This window comes from Dermacentor andersoni, chromosome 4 (assembly GCF_023375885.2).
Source record: "Dermacentor andersoni chromosome 4, qqDerAnde1_hic_scaffold, whole genome shotgun sequence".
Classification (NCBI taxonomy): Eukaryota; Metazoa; Arthropoda; class Arachnida; order Ixodida; family Ixodidae; genus Dermacentor; species Dermacentor andersoni.
The window spans coordinates 12,300,637-12,314,564 of record NC_092817.1 but is presented as its reverse complement, the minus strand read 5'-3'; the positions used below and the strand labels follow the sequence as shown (position 1 = coordinate 12,314,564).

The window sequence follows — 13,928 nt, the reverse complement described above, 5'->3', positions numbered from 1 at the left end:
TTTCGAAATTCAAATCTCCCACCACCCAACCAGGGGAGTGGTGACGTTGCATACGCCATCACCGCCCTTAGTTGCCGTCGGTGACTAAAACGGTGCCCGACCGACGGCATCACCGAGCCAAGACAAAGCGGTGGATTCTCCGCTGCAACTGCTTTTTGGTCAAGTGGCGTAGACCGTTTGGGCATCCCGCGACATTACATGGAAGTTGAATTCTCTGCTACTTGTAGTTTGAGCGAGTTTCGCGAGCCAGCAAAACCAGCGCAGCACTACGTGATCAGGAAAGTACTGAAACGCTTGAAAGCGTGGGCAGCGCAGAGGCGAATGAAAACGAAACCTTTCAACCGCCCGCGTCCTTGTCAACGGTAATTTCAATGAGTTCTTGTTCTAAACATGAAATGGAACTGGACAAGTAGCATTTTATTTCATCTATTTCATAATAGGAGGATGTTTTTTGCAACGAGTAGCTGAGTACTAGTGACACAATTTTACTGAGGAGTGCTTTCGTCATCGGGCAAGTGCTTGAATGTCCCAGGAGAATCTCTAGTCATGTCCTGCATTTAGCTCGATTTCTCGATTATTAAGGCTCTGTTCGCGATAATATTGACGCCTTAGAGATTCTCGAGCACTAATCTATCACTCTAGCTTGACTTAGCATTTGTCTTTAGTGTCCCTTTAAACGATAAAAGCTCATTGCATGTTTTAAATACAATCTGAATTCTGTGATAGCACTTGTGAGTAGCCTATGTAGTCTCAAGAGAAACAGGCATGCACAATAGCTTGAAGGCACACGCCCCTTGGTGACAGTTTCAATATATTCCGCGTTTTATTAGTTAAAATTGTTTCCGCTATTTGTCGCCTTCAATACCATACTTCAGTCCCTGTTCCTTGTCGTGTTATAGGGCACTCTTTTTCTTAAAGCGAATAGCTCTCTTGACTCTTTCACCGCCGATGCAAAGGTCATGTGCTTTCGGGCAGCCGATGTGCGAAGAGTACATCATCTGCCCCCCCCCCTCACCTCCCGGCTGCACACTGGCAAATGCAACAAAACAAGCGCGGAGGTCAAAGTTTCATTTTGAATAGAGTGGCCACTTAGATAATGCTTTTCTTTATTGCGTATCCCCTGCTTGGGCAACGAGAATTGTGCCTCAACGCCGACGTGGAGTATATATCACAATGCACGGCATACCGTATATACGTCCTCGCGATACGGAATGAGGTAGAGGCGCGCCATGAGTGGGGCCGCAATCTTCTGTGCATGGGAGAAGGCATCGCCCCCATAAAAAATCCCTCCCCTCCACCCCAACCCCCCCTTCGGACCACCACTAGCCTTCGTCTTGCGTTCACATTCAAGGGTTCCCTTTCATCCACGTCGCTCTTTCTGAGCCCACCTCCTGAAACTTTCTGTTCTGTAGGAAAGGGGGGAAGGGGGGGGGGGCATCCTCCCCTGGATACATAGAGTTAGTTGAACAACTCTAGAGGAAAAGCTGGGCCGGAAAAGTGGGAACCTCTAGGGCGCCGCCCTGTTGCTACTGGTCAATGTGGCCAGCGCAATCACTATTGAAAGAGCTGAAAACAAGTACAGGTCACCGTATGCTTTGTCATCTAAAAACGCATACCTGAGGTTTTATGAAGGTGGTGGGTTAATATTAAGTTTACAGAAAGCGATCACTAAGTCCGTGACTTATGTAAATCACGAACTACGCATTCATTTAATAAAGGATGACGCGAATTTCGGTTTCGAATTTGTTTTTTGGAGGCGTAGTAGTTTCGTACAGTTTAGGTTTGACATGCGATCGCGCGTCGACATCGGACGCTATGGCACACTCGTGCCTTCTGTGCCACCGAAGCCCCGAAGTGCCCAGGCATATACCTTCACATGTAAGTAAACGAATGTATCTCCTTGTTGAGAATATCACGCGAATAGGCAGCTCTTGTGGGGCATCACAATCGTTTGAGAAGCGTCACAGTACAGCATTTTTCTACATGCGGAGCGGCGTTTTTATTTGCAGGTTTCCCTTCAGTAGGAAATTGCTGGACAGGCGGACCAGCGCACCGGAATTGTGCTGGCGAAGCCACAAGCAACTCAAAGAATCTGTTTAATTGTCGCACTTTGAACAATCATGCTTCTACAAAGGCCACAGCAGAAAAACAGCCTGATGCCGAGTATTTCTGTGCCACGAAGTAATCAAGAGGCGAGTGCCTAATGCGGATGAAATCGAGTGCATCGAGACTTAGAACGACAGAAAGCTGAGCTAGTTGGTAAGGATTCATTATGCAAAACAGAGGTGAGGCGTGTAGACAGGACACAAGAGTAGAGAAGTGGGCGGCGCTCGTGTTGCACGTTTGCTTGTAAATACTGTATTCTTGTGTCCTGTCTGCACGCCTCACCTCCGTTTTGCATAACGAGTGTATCAACCCACATATAAATAGCGTAGGCGTTTTATTAACTGTGCAATATTTTCAACACTTCCTTGCATGCCATTTCATGTGGTATATCTATTTTGGTCACAAATTTGTGCAGCGAATCTATTTGCATGGTCGACTTCGGGCCTGTAGGTCCGTTCACTTGCACTTGATGCTGAGTCTTTTACATGTATCCATAAACTGCAGATATGCACATCAGATCCCTGCGAGCATTTTCAAAATTCAGTTATTTTAGACAACAGGCACATATGCAATACTGACATAATCTCAAATACCACTAAGCAGCTGGGACACATTTTTGTTGACCATACTCGCAGGTAAAATAAGTAGATTATGTGGACAGCTCCAGCTCATTTTCCTTAAATCAGTGTGTACAAGGGGTATGCAAAAATAATTTTTTTCTCGCGCACCGATTCTTTTGCTGTATAAGCAAGAGAACCCACCACGTTAGTGTAACATATCTTGTACATCACACTAATAAGTGCTTTAATTTACCAAGTGAGATGAGTTACTTTTATGGATAATTCAGTCATATCACACTGCAAGCTGCATTCATCAATCTTCAATTGGATTTCGCATGAAACATGTTTCCCTTTTATGCAGATATGCAATGGCAAGCCCTTCCGTGTGTTCCAAAGGTAAAATTTAAGCTCGAAATTAAAGAAGACATTTCTAGTCAGAAACAAGCAAAAATGGTGAATGCAGAGTATCAGAAGCCCAAGGTACAGAAATTATGAGAACTGTCGAATGATTTTAAGGAAAGAATGGTATTTGAAGATGCAAGATTCTTTAGTGGAAATCAAGCAAGTCAGTATAGGTAGAATACTCTGAGAAATTATGCGAGTAATGGGATAGCACACAATGGGTCAGGAAATGCGTTGTTTTTCTGAAAAACTAAAGCTGATGACTGTCATATCATGAGTCACTTTAGCATCATGAGACTGCTGTTTGATAAATTCAGAAACAAACCAAAAAGCAAGCCATGCAAAAATTAAAAAAAACTATTTATTGATGCTCTCTCCACACTGGGATAAATAATAAGAAACGGATCACGTCTAATGTGGACATATCAGACACCTTGTGAAACACTAAAGGAAAAATTCAGTTTCGAGCTATGGCACTTGCCGCATAGATGCGGGGGGCCTTCCACCAATAGTAATAGTTACCACTGCATCTAGAAATTTAAAGCATTCATGCAGACAAGGATGATTCTTTATATTTTTGGCTACCACTTCAAATGCCTCCACTAAGTGTTACAATGCTGCACGCAGCCATACTAAGGATCTCACAGCAACACTTGCAGGTAAACAGCAAAAGCAGTCAAAGTGCTGGTGTATTCTGGACACTGTCTTTGAAAACTTTTAGGCAAGAACAGTGCAAGAAACAGACATAAGAACTGCATTTATTTCTATAATTCCCCATTTGAATGGCCTTTTCTTTTTCCTTCGACAATGCCTTCGCCTAGCCACAGCAGCTCCCTCATACAGACTCCGCAAGCCAAGAGGCCGTGGAGGCAAATGCAGGTAAGAGGCAAGAAGCAATAGCACTGGTATCGACATTCATCTAATTTCTTTCTTTTTCTTTCGTTTAGACAGCCAGCACACCTCGAACAGCCACCTTGACTGCGGGTGTGTCACCCTAGTCGCCAAGGAAACATTTGAGGGAAAGCGACAGGCAATGTGAACAGCCACTTCTCCATGTAAACGATACTCTTTCTCTCGGATGACTCCTACGTTTGCCACGCCAGCACACTTGTGCACAAAGATGCCGCGGAGGCACGTGCAGGTCAGAGGCAAGAAGCAGTGGCACTGGTGTCGACATTCGCCCAATTTCTTTTTCTTACACTGAGGCAGCCAGCACACCTCGAACAGCCACCTTAACTGCAGGTGTGTTAGTAGATTCCTGTTGTACATATGCTCATAATAAACTTCAGTAAACTTGAACTTGATAATAAACTTGAAGGCAAATGGGACATTGATGCATTGTTTTTTTGAACATTTATTGTACACATACAATATATGTTATACTTTGCAGTGCTACAGAGCGTATTTTGAAGCTTTCCCCTATATTTTGCACCTTTAATTACGTATGTGTTGTGTGGCCCTCAATTCAGTTCATGTTGTAGCAGATGTTTTGTCTGTGTATCGCACATTGGCTTAAGCTCGTGATATCCACATACTTCTCTCACATATACAAAATAAAGTTCTATGTAGTCCTCAGTGTTACAACAAAAAATGAAAGTAAACAATCCGATCGTGGAATTGTGTTTATTACAGTCATTCCTATGACAGTTACTGACAAGTTGACAACTTGAACTGGTCAATCCGTCCATAGCCTCCGCTATTTTTCAAAAATAAAGGAGTCTATGATCCATCATGGCAAGGAATTGTATGTATACATAAAAAGGGGGGGGGGGGGGTATGTGTGTGTGTTTGTAGTGGGGGTATAACAGGATTAGGGCGGTACGAAAAAAATGTACCAACACCGTCTTCTAGACCCATTCCGTTAAGGTACCGTAACAAAGCGCATTAATATGATGAAGTTCATACAACCAACTCTGATATTACTACACACGCCAGGCGACGCGAGCTAAATTTGCCATGACGCATTCGCGACTGCACCGGATGCCCTCCATATTATTCTCATTAATCGTGCTAACTGCACCGAGGCAAAAGAAAGATCATGGGCGCAGGTGCCTTTAAAGTATCTCGACCTTGCGAGGCACTGCTGCGCGTGCCAGGGGAGCTGTCCGTGCGAACACTTCCTGGCACACACCTGCCTCGGCGGCCCCAACCTACGTACCGTTCTGATTCGAGCTTTGATCCCCCCATTGTCCCTTGGGTGCCCTGGAGTTCCTGTGCCGCCTGCTTTATTATAATCTCAGGTGCTCTCCTGAGACTTCCGTTTGTCGGCTACATGTGCCCTACAGCTGGATCAGTACTTATAATAATAAAGAAACCCGATCTATCGTCGCTACGATAGATCGCGAAAGCGGCTTTTGCAACATACCGCGCCCGTGCGAAGAGAATTACGGAACGCCAACGAAGAATCTGACCACAGCTTCGAGCTCGTAACCTCGTCGAGTACGTGACACTCCTGCAACAGGCATGACCGCTGAAAACCGCATACCGCCGGAAACTTCAACAGGATCATCCCTCGGTTGCATAACTGCCACCTGTACGGCCAACATGGACCACACCCACACCGTCCCGCAACATAGAATAAAGAACCAACTTATAAAGCCCAAACACACGGCTGCACGCACACATCACAACACTGCTAGCGAGGCGCCATGCTGCTACGCTGCTACGGTTGCCGGATTAAAACTGACTACTGTCACCAAGTCTAGCAAGCGTCTCAGGAGCTGGCAACCTCGGCGCGTAGCAACATGGCGGCGCTCTTGCGGTTCCCGATTTCAATGCATGGGCCCTATGGGTAGCTTGTCCTCTAGAGTCAGTATAGTAACTCTATGCCTGGATACGCCAATGCAGCCCCTCAGTACAGTGTGTGTATACATACCAGCTGTACAGCCACAATATGACGCGACGTTGCCTAAGATGCGCGTTCTCTTTTGTGTCTCGTAAAACGCTTGAAACAGTCACTCTACAACCAACGCACAGTTTCAGTGAAGCCAATTTAGGATCCAGAGTAAAACCCTCCTGTTGCGATCGCATGTACAGAGGCCAGCGTCTGTGGTGCGCACGCGCGTGTGGGACAGACGCAAAACATGCACGAAAGCGACCCAAATAAGCTCGCTTACTTGCTTTTTGCCCACTACAGGGTTTCGACCATTACTGAATCGGAGGTTAAACATAGGAGGGAAGGAAAATTAAGGAGCGGTAAGGTGGAAATTGTACAATTAATATTAAAATTAAGTGGTGTCAGAGTGTGCTGGCTTTTTCGTTTTTCTTTTCTTCTTTAGGAAAGTTATGGATCAGAAAAGGACAGTGAATGTGAGGATATGGAATGATTCAGAGTACTGCTGGCACTTTGTGAAAGACCCAACTATTAATTCAGAAAATTACCTTGGAATGCTCTTTGTGTCACACAAAAAATGGTCTCGTAACCCTACTTGAAATATGGGCTGGCATTGTCTTCTTAGAAATTCCAGGGATTTAAAGTCTGGCTGAAGGTTTATGAAAGACCCACGGAGGTGTTTTGTGAATGTGGATGGGATCGAAACGTAAGAGGTGTAATCTCGCGAAGCGACATGGTCCTCTGCAAGCTTATGCCTAAACTTACCCAATCCTGGGCATATCCCCTGTAAAGGGTTCACACCCATAGTAAGGAATCATCGTCTTTATCATCAACGGCCATGCGTCTCAGTACGTGCTGTCAAATCGTGCTGGTCGTGGGCCTTTTGTGGCCAATCTGGGACACGTTCAACTCAATTGAGGCCAAGAACGGGCAAAAGGAGGCCTTCTGGCTCAAGTACTGGTGCTGCCTAGGAAGCTTCCTAGTCCTGGACAACATGTTGGGGCTTGTCTTGTGCGGCCTCCCCGAAACAAGCCATGGCAGCGCCGTCAGGCTGGCCGTACTCGTTTGGATGCAGGTGCGTACATGTAGTTCAGCTCGATGTTGTAGTATTGAACTTCTATGTCCGTAACGTAGGACAAACTTATGCCCCAGTCCATAATCGGCTTCCTACTCTGTATATTTTGCTGTAATCTCAGACACCTTCTCATTGTCCTTATCTTTCTTCCTTCCTTTCTACGTTTTTCCGTGCCCCCTTCAAACACGCTGCTTTTAGTATTTCCTTTCTATCTCAGCCATTACTGTCTCTTGAGCTTTTGCGGACTTTACGTGAAAATGTGTGCTCGAAATGGCACTTATTCTGTCCGCGGTTTAATTTTCTTCCTGGTATCACGCGTGATTGACAGCCACGCTATATGCGCACGCTCTATTTACAGGCATACGTTAGCCAAGCACCAGAACAGCTTTACGAACGAGCATTTCGTTTTCAAATGAAGCTGTGGGAGCCGGACATCGACAAAGTTCTCAATTACACCGTCGCTGAGACAGCAGTAACTGCCTGAGGAACAATAAATTGACATCTTTAGCTTCATTCTTGCATCGACACAATTGGTATTTGTCTTTCTCTTAGATCTTTTCTCGCGAAGCACTTCCTTCTCTTGTTTTTAACATCTCAACGTTTAAAAAAGAAGTACTCGAGCATATTGTTAGAACTTCTATACACCATGGTTCAAGGTTTTTTTTTTTTTATATATATCTTGCGAATTCTGGCGTTTATCTTTTTTCTGTCGTTGCTTCGGGAATATTTGCGTGGAAATGTACTTAAATTATGTGCGTGTATGCATACTGTTTCGTACAGCAAAAGCTTTGTATCTTTTAAACGCCGGAATCGCATGGTCACACGTCTTTCGCTGTCAGGTGTTTTCTGGTTTAGCAAAGCCTGCTCTCACGACAAGAGTCGCAGTTTCGCTATTAGAACAATTTAACTTTTTAATAGAACTCATCTTAGTATTCTCAAGTGCCTGTTCAAGTTGTTACATCTACAGTGAAAGAGACCCGAGTGTGTGGGGCGAAGGGGAGGAGAGGGGAATAGGACAAAGTGACTCGAGCTAACGACTCTGTTGACGCCGACTCCGTTTCATACATAACAGGTAACGCTTCGTATGCAAGAGAGACTTCTCATGCTGCTCGAATTCGCGATCAAAAGTAGTGTCACATATATGAACGAACGATATAGGTGCGCTCCATGTAATTCGATGTAACATTAAGTATCATTCGTTTACGTTATATATATATATATATATATATATATATATATATATACAGAACTCATAGACACGGTCAACGTGGCGTTCTTGCAGAGGAGTTCCTAGAGGTCGATATACTTTACCGCTCGCTAATGTTGTGAGCTTCAGAAGGCTAACTGACAAAAAAAATATTCATTAACTTTTTTTTATTAGTGCCTTGGGGGCAGTTCGTTAAATGACGAATTTGGAGACAGTCACGTTTTAATGCACCCCCATTTTTTCGAATCTTGAAAACCGCACTTTAGTGATGAATATCACCACTTAAGTGCGGTTTTCAAGATTGTATTAATATGTGACTGTCTTCAAATTCATCATTTAATGTTAATTTAATTTAAATTCGTCATATATATATATATATATATATATATATATATATATGTATGACCCGCCGTGGCTGCTCAGTGGCTTTGGTGTTGGGCTGCTGAGCACGAGGTCGCGGGATCGAATCCCGGCCGCGGCGGCCGCATTACGACGGGGGCGAAATGCGTGAACACCCGTGTGCTTAGATTTAGGTGCACATTAAAGAACCCCAGGTGGTCGAAATTTCCGGAGTCCTCCACTATATATATATATATATATATATCGTGGCGGCTCGCGGACGCTCCTGTGTCGAGGCTTCAGCCACTTCGTTCGTAGCTAAGTACTCTTTTATCTTTATTAGCTATAGGGTTTTGAAGTGTTTTCTTTTGCATGGAGTATAGGGGCGCAAATTTTGAATTCTTGGTAAGAGTAGTAAACGTACCGGCTTTGTCTAGGTCTGGCGGCTCCCCCGTTAGGCCTAGTTGGTAGGAGGGACCTATTTGATAGGCTTAGTGAATTCTTTCAGCTAGCTCTTCGGATTCTTACATGGGGTAGGGAGTGATAATTCTTTATTTTGGTTTGGTATAGCGGTCGAGGTCGGCTTTGCTTGAGTGATTTGGCGAACTTGCTCGTTGGACCTAGGGACGTAGGCCTAGCGATGAAATCGAAGAACGCGAAGGCCGCGGGGGACGGGGAGCAAGTGCAGTGCGACGAGTGCCTGCGATGGTGCTTCCTGGACGAGACTAAATTCCAGAATTTAGCAGACGCGGAGGGGTCTAGCTTCACGTGCAGGTCGTGCGAGGGCGTCAGGGAAGACGTCCAAAGACTGGAAGGGAATTGGGCGGCTAAGTTCGAAGAGCTTAAGGCAGACCTGAGGGAGGAGCAGGAGAAGCGGGTAGCACTGCAGGCGAAAGTTGACAATTTCGTCAAGGTGGAGGCGGCCCAGGCCGCGCAGTTAGTAAGGACCGTGGCCGAGCTTGAGGAAGAGAAAGAAAGGAGCGCCAAACTGGAAAGACGGCTCGACGCGCTTGAGACGCGGGCAGCGGAGAATGTCGGGTCAGGACATCAAAGTGTTGGCAAAAACTCAGAAAGTAGGGTTGACCCTACAGGCGAATTGGGAGGCAGGGAGCCAGAGCAAGCGGTCGTCAGCTCGCCGCCGGTGAATCGGCGTAGTTATAGTGAAGCTGCGCAACGCGCCCCGAGTGAGGCGACGCTGCAGCCACAGGGGCGCCAGCGGGCGCAAAGGGAGGGGCAGCGGACACAGGCTAGAGGTAAACGGTTTGCACGCAGAAGGGTGCTGGTGATAGGGGACTCCAACGTGAGGAGGGCCGAACAAGGCGTGATGGCGAGAGTGAAGGCGGACGGGCGAGTACAGGTGGAGGCGCAAGCGGGCAAGGGCATGACGGAAGCAACGACCAAGGCGCGGGAAGTGGTGGGGGTCAGCACGGAGAGCGACAGCTTGGTCATTATGCATTCTGGGCTCAATGACGTGCTTAAGGGGAGAAGCCAGGACCTTGAGAGGCACATTGAGACTGGGCTGAGTAAGCTTAGAGAGGCCTCCGGGAGGGTGCATGTGACCATATGCACTACCCCAGAGGTCCAGGGCCAGGCTTACCAGGTATAAAGGAGGGTGGTTGAGGCCAATCGGGTCATTAGGAGTCTGAGCGGACGACTCGGGTACAGCGTGATGGAGGTCAACAGGGACGTGTACGGAACCGGCTTCCGGCCTTTTGTGCAGGATGGCATTCACTACAGTGGTGCCACTGGCAAAATGATATGGGGCTCTGAAAGAAGCAGTGTAGGCGTGGACGATTCGAGGCAGGAGCCACAAACACGCAAACATCGGTACAGTAGGAGAGGCGACAGGAATAAGCGCAAGAGCCAAATTAAGTCAGACATAGGGTTCATTAACATGCAAGGTGGCAGAAATAGGCTAAAATGGGAGGAAATCGAAGAACAACTAAGGCAGGAGAACTTAATGGTTTATGGGTTTGTAGAGGCACATCTTAGGGACATGGAAGAACCACCCTGTAACCCTGATTATGCATGTGAATACTGCAACAGAGTGCAGGGTAGCAGAAAGGGCGGGAGAATTGGAACACTCATTCATAAACATACAAATTGGCAAAGGGTCAAACAGGAATGCAAGGAGCATTTATGGCTAAAAGGAAAAGTAGCAGGGGCGAAAACACTTCTAGGATTTGTAGACCTTTGGACAGGATCAAATGCTAAAGAGGAAAACAAAAAAATGTTGGACTGTATAGCAGCGGACATCAATGAGCTAGGAAAAGGATGTGGAGTAATTGTATTAGGAGACATGAATGCGCACGTTGAAGATATGGATGGGTACACAGACTCCACAGGTATCATGCTGCTGGATATGTGTGAGAGGCTTAACTTAGTTGTCTGTAACTCTACTGAAAAGTGTGACGGGATCATAACATGGGAGGTAGGGGGTCGACACTCGACAATAGATTATGCGTTAATGTCACATAGGATGTACGATAGATTAGGAGCCATGATTATAGATGAACAAGGTTCCAGAAGTATAGGTAGCGACCACAAACGTATCAAGTTGAGTTTTAAGAGGGAAACTAAAGCACGAACGAGGCACGAGGAAATGACAGATGTGATTTTTTACTCAGAAGACCAAGTGGAAATAGCGGCCAAACAAATTGAAGAGGAAATATCAGAGGGTACTGAAACTGATTGGACTTACCCAAAGTTAATGAGACTATTTGAGCGTGAGCTAGGTAAGGCGCGAGTCAGGAAAACATGGCAAGGGATACGAAAACTCAAGAGCTGGTGGGATACTGGGAACGGAGAGAGACCGGATGACCAGCTTTAACGAGATCACCAAACACTATAAATTGGGAAGGGCCCATTTCCCCCCGGCACACTCCTCGTTAAATAGACGGCAAGCGACGGCATGGCGCCTCTTACAAACAGATACTTATCCGAACCCGGTGGCCTACCACCGCTACTACCCGGACCTTTACACGGATAGATGTAGATTCTGTGAAGAAAGGGCGGACCTACAACATATTGTTTGGGCTTGTCCTCGTACACCCATACAGAATAAAATAATTAAGACCAGAGAGCAGTGGGAGACCGCGTTGCTCAGCTGTGCACCGGAAGACCAACTCAAGGCAATCCAGCAGGCCGAAGATGCCGCCAGGGCCCAAGGGCTCGAGGCCGTCATTTAGGTAGAGGCCTAGGTCTCAAATCTGCTGTGCACAAATAAAGTTTATTCCTCCTCCTCCTCCTGGTGGGATGAAGAGCTTAAGAAGGCCATAAAGAAACGTCAGGAAGCCTCCAGGGAACACAGGTATTCCAAAGTAAGGGAGAACCTGAAGCAGAAGTAGAGAGGAAATGGGTAAACTACATAAAATGCAAAAGGGGAGCATCCTATTTGATCAACGAGAAAATCAAGACAAAAGGGTCCCAATGGCTGTCAAAAATAAGCAATAAAAAAGATAAACAGGCAGCTAGGAAATTCTGGCAACATCTGAACTCCTTGGGTAATAGGACAAGCCTAGAGCAGAGGTATATAGTAACAGCTCAAGGTAATCGGTTAGAAGGAGAGGATCCAATGGAGCATATAGGAACCATGATGAGGGAACAATTTACAAAACAGAGAAATGGTACATGCAGTACGTCGGAGAGGGATAGCCCGGTCAACCCACTGCTTTCGCTTGGACAAAAAGAGTGGGAAAGGGCTGAGAAGAGGGTACCAAGTACCACATCGGCAGGCCCCGATGGTATTCCAATTATGTTAATAAAGAAATTGTGCCCGATATCTAAGAAAGCATTGAGGGAGGTGGTGAGCAAAATGCTAGTGGATGGTAAAGTACTTGACGAATGGAGGCTAAGTAGGATGAGAATGATATATAAGGGAAAGGGGGACAAAGCTGACATAAATAACTACCGGCCTATAACAGTGACGTCAGTGGTTTACAGGGTGGTTATGCAGATTATAAAGGACAGACTGCAGGCGTGGGTAGAGAATGAGGGGGTACTTGGAGAGCTACAAAATGGGTTCCGGAAGCATAGGAGGCTAGAAGACAATCTGTTCTCACTAACACAGTGCATTGAAATAGCTGAAAAGAAACACAGACCCCTATGGCTGGCTTTTTTAGACATCAAGGGAGCCTATGACAGTGTACTTCAAGAGGGCTTGTGGAGCATTCTGGAAACTTTAGGACTGCAAGATGGAGTAACCAATTTCTTAAAAGATATCTATAAAGGTAACCGGGCGATTATACAACGGGAAAAGCAGGTTTCGGAGCCTGTAATGATTCGGCGGGGGCTTAGGCAGGGGTGCCCATTGTCACCTCTGATGTTTATGCGGTACCTACAAGGTTTAGAGGCCAAACGCAAAAGTAAAGGAGTAAATACATAGGTATGCATGCATATATTACCATTAAAGGCTAGGTGGCGCGCGCCGCCGCCTAGCCTTTAATGCGTTGATATTATCCACCAATCAGATAGTCTCCGTTTAGTTATTTCTACCAGTTCAAAGTCTATTCTACTTTCACTGTCTTTAAAACCCAAAGCTTTGAATAGTTCCCCGTTAGATTCAACTGCAGGGTGAAGTTGTTTACAAGCAAGTATCAGGTGTTCAGCCGTTTCCTCCTCCTCTCCACACGCCTCGCACACCAAATCTATCTCCTGGTATCTGGCTCGGTACGTTTTAGTCCGCAGTACACCTGTCCTGGCTTCAAACAACAATGAGCTTCCCTTAGAGTTATCGTAAATATTTTCTTTGGCTATTTCTTGCTTAAACGTCCTGTATGTCTCCAATGCCGATTTGGTTTGCATCTCTGTACTCCATATACCCCTCTCTGTCTCCTTAACCTTTTTCTTTACAGATGATTCCTTACTTGTCCCCCCGCTACTGCCCAAGTATTTGCTTGTCAATTTTCTAGTTCGCTTCCACCACCTCGTGTCAACATTCCTCGTGTATAAGTAACTGAAAACCTTCCTAGCCCACCGAATTTCCCCCATTTTTCTCAATCGCTCCTCAAATGCTATCTTGCTACTAACCTCTCTGCCCTCGAAAGAAGACCATCCCAGATCCCCCTGCACTCCAAGATTTGGTGTCTTGCCATGTGCTCCCAGAGCGAGCCTACCCACGCCACGTTGCCTAATTTCCAACTGTCGCCGGGTCTCTGCTCTAATACATAGAACTGCATTGGCAAAAGTCAGGCCTGGAACCATTACCCCCTTCCATATCCCTCGTACTACCTCGTACCTATTGTAGTTCCACAGTGCCCTACTCTTCATAATCGCTGCACTTCTGTTACCTTTAGTCGTTAGATATTTTTCGTACTCTGTCAGATACTCAATGCCATTATTTAACCACACCCCAAGGTACTTGTATTTATCGACTATCTCCAGCGTGGCCTCCTGTATCTTATGCTC

At 46.1% G+C, this 13,928-nt stretch overlaps 2 long non-coding RNA genes and 1 pseudogene across 5 annotated transcripts; all 3 read left to right on the top strand.

Annotated features, from left to right (window-relative positions):
- Window positions 1-1,861: 1,861 nt before the first annotated feature.
- LOC140217305 (uncharacterized) lies at window positions 1,862-4,396 on the top strand. Of its 4 annotated transcripts, XR_011893793.1 has the most exons (4): window positions 1,864-1,878; window positions 2,010-2,259; window positions 3,028-3,947; window positions 4,016-4,396. It is a non-coding gene; the product is annotated as an uncharacterized lncRNA (long non-coding RNA). The 4 variants fall into 4 exon arrangements; XR_011893794.1 differs by lacking the exon at window positions 2,010-2,259 and having other exon boundaries at window positions 1,862-1,878; XR_011893792.1 differs by lacking the exon at window positions 1,864-1,878 and having other exon boundaries at window positions 1,930-2,259.
- Window positions 4,397-6,754: 2,358 nt separating this feature from the next.
- On the top strand, window positions 6,755-7,489 carry LOC126536047 (uncharacterized). Its single transcript, XR_008613605.2, has 2 exons — window positions 6,755-6,976; window positions 7,335-7,489. It is a non-coding gene; the product is annotated as an uncharacterized lncRNA (long non-coding RNA).
- Window positions 7,490-9,553: 2,064 nt separating this feature from the next.
- Window positions 9,554-13,379, top strand: LOC140217080 (uncharacterized; annotated as a pseudogene).
- The last annotated feature ends 549 nt before the right edge of the window (window positions 13,380-13,928 follow it).